This window comes from Lampetra fluviatilis, chromosome 5 (genome assembly GCF_964198595.1).
Source record: "Lampetra fluviatilis chromosome 5, kcLamFluv1.1, whole genome shotgun sequence".
NCBI classification, from domain to species: Eukaryota; Metazoa; Chordata; class Hyperoartia; order Petromyzontiformes; family Petromyzontidae; genus Lampetra; species Lampetra fluviatilis.
Window position 1 is genome coordinate 8,227,652 of NC_136279.1, and position 6,000 is coordinate 8,233,651.

General features: G+C 50.6%; 1 protein-coding gene across 1 annotated transcript in view; it reads right to left on the minus strand.

Annotated features, from left to right (window-relative positions):
• The window catches only part of LOC144932207 (immunoglobulin-like and fibronectin type III domain-containing protein 1), a 62,729-nt gene extending 56,951 nt beyond the window's left edge, over positions 1-5,778 (minus strand). The window contains exon 1 of the mRNA XM_078856155.1: positions 5,702-5,778. The gene's annotated coding sequence lies outside the window, so the exon portion shown is untranslated. The remainder of the gene's footprint in view (positions 1-5,701) is intronic.
• Positions 5,779-6,000: the final 222 nt, after the last annotated feature.

Below are 6,000 nucleotides of genomic sequence, written 5' to 3' on the forward strand. Positions count from 1 at the left end.
TGAGAGTAAATCATTTACGAGATATATAAACGAAAACTATTGTTTATTTTAGCAGGTCAAGCCCGCTGAGCTAAATAGCTCTTTTTTTAGAAGCGACCTGACCACAAATGATAAATCAACCGCGTGAAAATGTATAGCAGCCAAATACTCTAAACGTATGTTCATTCTAAATGTTGGAGGGAAAAACTGGAGGACCCGGAGGAAAATCCATGCGACCACGGGGAGAACATGTAAACTCCACATATACAGCCGTCAGGGTCGGCATCGAACGTATACCAGGCAAGGTAGTTAAATTATATCCACCGTGAGAATGATACACATTATATGCAAACAAGACAGAAAAAAACAAGAAACAATAAAAACGAGATGGTAAAAACGAGACAAAAACGAGTTGGATGGTGAGTTGATACATGTCTGGTTGCAGGACACTGCCATCGATGGATGCACCTTAGAGCAGTGATGATTAAAGTTCAGTTTATGAGAGTGCAAGGGGTTAACCAACTTCAAATGACAATATAAGGGGGCGAGTTTTATCGTGCAGCTAAATTTGATAAAGAAAAGCAACAAACAGGGTGCCAAAAGAGTAAAGTTTTCAATCAGGGAACAGTGCCGACGATGAGATTTATAATCGCGAAACGTGACAAAATGGGGAAAAATACTTTAAAAAGTGTGCAAAGAATCATGCTGAGATGCATGCTGGGAATTACACTGAGATACAGAACGAGGAGCATAGTGAATGAGAGAACGAACACCAGTTAGAGACACCCGGTGGACTGTAGAGAAAGAAACAAGTATGTACCGTATGCATGCTAAACTTATTTTGCACCATATGTAGCGAAGCGTGCTAATCGGAGGCGCGAAATGTGGGCTTCGAAGGAACGAGCGTGGGCCAATGGATGAGATCAGTGACAGAATGGTAGCCAAATGAGAGGAAACGCGTCCAAGAATACAACCGCCGTGAGGATGGAGAGATGAGATTGGCTCGCGTGCAGGAGCGAGGCGGATCGTGACATCGCGTGACTACGAGGAATGGCGACGGCATCGGATCGTGTCCGTTCAGCGGCTGTCAATGACGACGATGGATGCGCCAACTTGGAAGGAACACGTGCATCTCTCTCCCTCATACCCAGAGTGTCGCCGTTCTAAGTCATTATTTATGTTCGGAAGGAATTCGAAAAGCATCGGACCGGTTTTTGTCGCTGTCACACACAGACGTCGCACGATGATTCTGGAGAGGTCATTCGATAGCGGCTGGGGTCGCCAAATGGATCCCCGCTCCCTGCAGAAGCGCGCGTGGTGGCAGTGATCGACGGTTGCGCCGTCGCGGATTTTCATTTCATCACAGTCACAATGAGTGGCTTCCCTACGGACTCACAGCGAGGCTCACAGACTCACACCGGAGACCCGCAGATACTCCGCATGCAGGCCCCATGCGTACCCTTAAGACGCAACGCGATGCGAGTCGCGGATTGCGCATCGCCGCAGTCACGGTTAGCCTCGCAAACGGCTCGCGTTCAGACGCGCACACACGCGCACAGAGACCCATGGGCGCGCACAGAGACCCGCACTGTGGAGTGCGATGTGACGTGCAGATGATGGACTGCTCGTCACCGAGGTCACAATGCGGCGGAGGGGGTGGTGGCTGCACCTGGCACGTGCTGTCCTGACCCCAGGTTTTAGTTGCGGTCCAGTGTCTTGGAGATGAGAAGCCACGCAGTTCCGTTTCGGTAACTCGGAAGGATAAACAATCGGTTTCAATTACGGCTGCCGTTTCCTGTGCTAACTCCCCCACGCGCTGGCTGCCCGGTGTCACGTGTAACGAATAACAAATGCACGTGCTTCCTCGCCACACGTTTGACATTTTTCATTGAGCTGGGGGGGGGGGGAGTCACGTTTTCTCCACTGCCACCACGAGACCGTGAACTACCACCCCAGCACCAACCCCCACATTCCACCATCAACCCCCCCCCCACCACCATCACCCACCAGCACTACCGCAACCACACAGACTATCGACCACCCAGCACCACCAACATCATCACCATCATCACCATCATCAATACCACAATTAACTACTACCAGCCACCAAGGACTACCCACCAGCCGCCAACACCATTTGGGGTGGTTGACAGGGCCCAGCGGTCGCGTGTCTGTCGCTTTCTCTAGAGGTTTATGGTTCGAATCGAGGAGGCCGCCATGGTTAATGTTGCGGGTGTATTGGAACTGCAAACATCCTTGCCGTGTGCTTTACAATGGGCATTAACGATCCCCTGCTGTTGTGTAAGACGACGAATAAGCCATTATGTGCTGGCGTCATGGTCCAGATTTGCCCAATTTGAAAAACGTGAAACTACTTGCCGGCTATGTCTGTAAGTCATTGCGTCTTTGGGATAGCTTCTAACTGTACGAATTTGCACGAATAATCCATCATTTTTACTATCCATAATTATTACTAATACCACCACCACTATCACTACACCACCACTACCAAAAGCCATCACCACCACCTCCGATTCTTGTATGTATGTTGAACTTATTTCGCACCGTACGTAACCAACCGCGCTAATCGGAGGTGTCCATTTACAATTACCCCGAATGTAACAGCAGGCTACTTTTCACATCATTTGCACACATTTTTCAATAGCTCATCTGCGATTATTTTACACTGCGTCTTGAAATACCCAATTAAGCGGCGACTAAGTTGGAATTGACCATGAATAAACCACATTCTCCACAGGTGTCCGTACAGGTACGACTGCCGCGTGTCATATGAACACGATCAATATGATGAACACGATGTTCATGAAGGTGAGGTCAGAGACACTGAGTGGGCAACCGTGAGACCCGAGTTCAAATTCCAGGTTTTAGCCTGTCCGTGATGAAACTAGGTTCTTTGCTCGGCTGTCAAAAGCTGATGTTCTTAGCTCAGTCACAAATGACCACTGACATGTACCCATTATGTCACATCAGTTTTTGTTCCTGCTGTACTTGATTCGGCAGAAGTTTTACTCCGAGTTGTTTGACTGTCACGCGATGAACATTTCTCGGTCTCTTGCTCTCTGGCAGGGCGCATGAGAAAATCCGCTCCCTCGTGTGGATCAGACGTCACTTGACGAGATCTCGGATTTGGTTCTGCGACATCTGCTTCTGCGGACCATTCTCCGACGCGCCGCTGATGCTCTCTGCACGAGAAGTCGCGAATGGGAGCGATCTCACGGCGCGATGCAACACCGGTACCACGATGTTTTCGAGTACCCACCACGTTTTGCGAGGGTGACCCCAGGTGTGTGATTGATTGTACGCGGCACGAGATGCAACGTTCGGACTCAAACGGGTTGAGATATGAGAATAGGTTTTCCCCTTTTTTCTGGCAACAGAACAAGTGTTGAGATGTTAGAACACCGAACTGAAACCATTTACAAGGAATCATGTCTGCATTAAGCACAGTGCCTGTGGTCAGCATGCAGGCTGTCTCTGGTGTGGACCAATCAGTGTGGTTACTGCAGACATGATTCCTCGTGAAAGGTTTCAGTTCGGTGTTTTAACATCTCAACACAACTGTTTTGTTGACAGAAAAAAGGGGAAAACCTATTGTCATATTTTGGTACTGGCAAAGGGGAGGTCCCGTGATGGGTTGAGATAATCGAGGTCGTAAATCATATATCTGCGTTCGTTTAGGGAGCCCCCCAATTCCCCACTGAGACACACGCACACGCACACACCTACAACACGCAAAACAAGTACGCGTACAGTCCACAAAGACAAAGATCCCCGGTATAGCCTAAACAGACTGTTGGGGCAAGTGCCGTTAGCGAGTAGCACCTATGAAGGTCGGCACGGCGCGCGACGGGGGTTGTTTTGGTCAGCACCACGGCCGGCCGCCTTTGTCTCACACCACACCAGGCACTCATTTGAGGCTGAGTCGACTTAACGGAGACCCGGGACCGGTTCAGATAATCGTCACTCGTGTTGGCCCTGAGCGGGAATCGAACTCGGCGCGCCGGGTTCGTAGCGCAGCGTGGCGCTAACCGCTGCACCACCGCTGATGATGACCGAAACGCCGGAGATATCCGTTTTTTTTTAGTGTTTTACCGAAGGAGGAGACTGGCAATGGAGCGGCACGCAACGAAGTGAAGACGCCATAAAGAGCGGAGATGGAGCAATGAAATGGGTTTGCATGGAGCAGCGCGATGGATCGTAGCACCGCGTGATGAGAGATGGCGACGGCTGGAGGTAGTCATCCAGCGGTGGATAGATCATGGCTGATGTTGGTGACGATTTCGGCGCGTGACACACGAACCGCCTTGTGCGCTTAAGAATCGGTGATACGAATCGTTGATTCCCGATTGTTGTAAATTGTTGCGCCGACAATGTCCTTACGGCTCACGGGACGAACGAGAAGAGGGCAGAGGAAGCAATACAAACGAGACGGACAATGCGAACGAGACAGACAATACAAACGAGACAGTATTCTTGGTTCTTTCGGTAAAGTCACGTAGAAGGGAAACAATAAACACCTGATGATGATTGCTTGTGTTGCAGTCGAAACGTCGAGAGGATTTTATTGTTTTATATTTTTATTATTTCATTGTTTCCCCTCTACGTGACTTTACCGAAAGAACCAAGAATATGAATCCCTGCAGTCACGAAAGAAGCTTTAAATGAAAACAAGACAGTGTCAAACTCTTTGGTTATTTCGGTAAAGTCACGTAGGCATAAAATAAAACAAATCGCGGCGTTTCGGGCGCAACACAAGCGTCCATCATCACCTGATGATGGACGTGACTTTACCGAAAGAACCAAAGAGTATGGATGCCTGCAGTCACGAAAGCTTCAAATTAAGACGGTGTCAACGAGACAACCAGTTCAGAGGGGGCAGTCGAAACGGTGCGAAATAATGCCATCGACTCATCCCTCGAATTGCCACTGCGACTTGCGCGACGCTCCACATGGATGTGCAGTGATCAAACTATCCATCACACGCATCACCCATCACACCTGTCAGGCGGGCGCGCGTGACAATGCACACGTGACACTGTCCGCGTGACGCTGCGCGCGTGACAATGCGCGCGTGACGCTGCGCACGTGACAAGGCACGCGTGACGCTGCGCGCGTGACAATGCGCACGTGACAAGGCACGCGTGACAATGCGCACGTGACAAGGCACGCGTGACAATGCGCGCGTGACGCTGCGCACGTGACAAGGCACGCGTGACGCTGCGCACGTGACAATGCGCACGTGACACTGCGCACGTCACAATGCACGCGTGAAAATGCGCACGTTAAAATGATTCCCCGCCCGACAAAGACCGCTGGGCTCTTTCTTACCCCCTTGCGGCTCCACACCTCGGCGGCCGTCGCACGCAAGTTTGAAACATCGTTCGAGAATGCAAATAAAACATGTTCTCCGATAATGTTTGATTTGTATAAAACCAAATCAATTCCACGAGGTGGCTTAGAGCGCCTATCACGATGACGATGTAACGCAGCCCTGGTCGCGTTCTCTGGGTTTCGTCTTTGTCTTCAGCCCGTGCGAAACAACTCTCTCGTCCTCGCGACCCAACGCCGGCGCTTCTTCGCCAGTTTACCAATTGCATTTTGTTGTTGTTGTTCCGTTGAAGGTACGGACACATTTCACCGCGACACGCCGAACGCGCCTGACGATTACGAATTCGTGTTGTGCACGCGAGCGCGCGGGTACCTGATTTGTGAGCGGCACGTCAACTCGACTTGACACTCGACTCCACCAAATCGCAGTCGAAAAAATAAAAATAATAATAATAACGACCTCTACGCTTCCTGCGTGCGCGTGTGTGCCTCTCTCTCTCGCGCGCGTCTGTGTTTCAGCCGTGCGAGAAAGCCTCGAAGGGCATAAATAGGTGGTCGCCGATTTACGTAAACACGTGGGCCATGCCCTAAAACTCTGCTCCTCCTCTTCCTCCCCTGAGACCCCCTCCCTCCCCACTGCCCCGCCGTTTCTCACCTCCAGCTCCCTCGTCC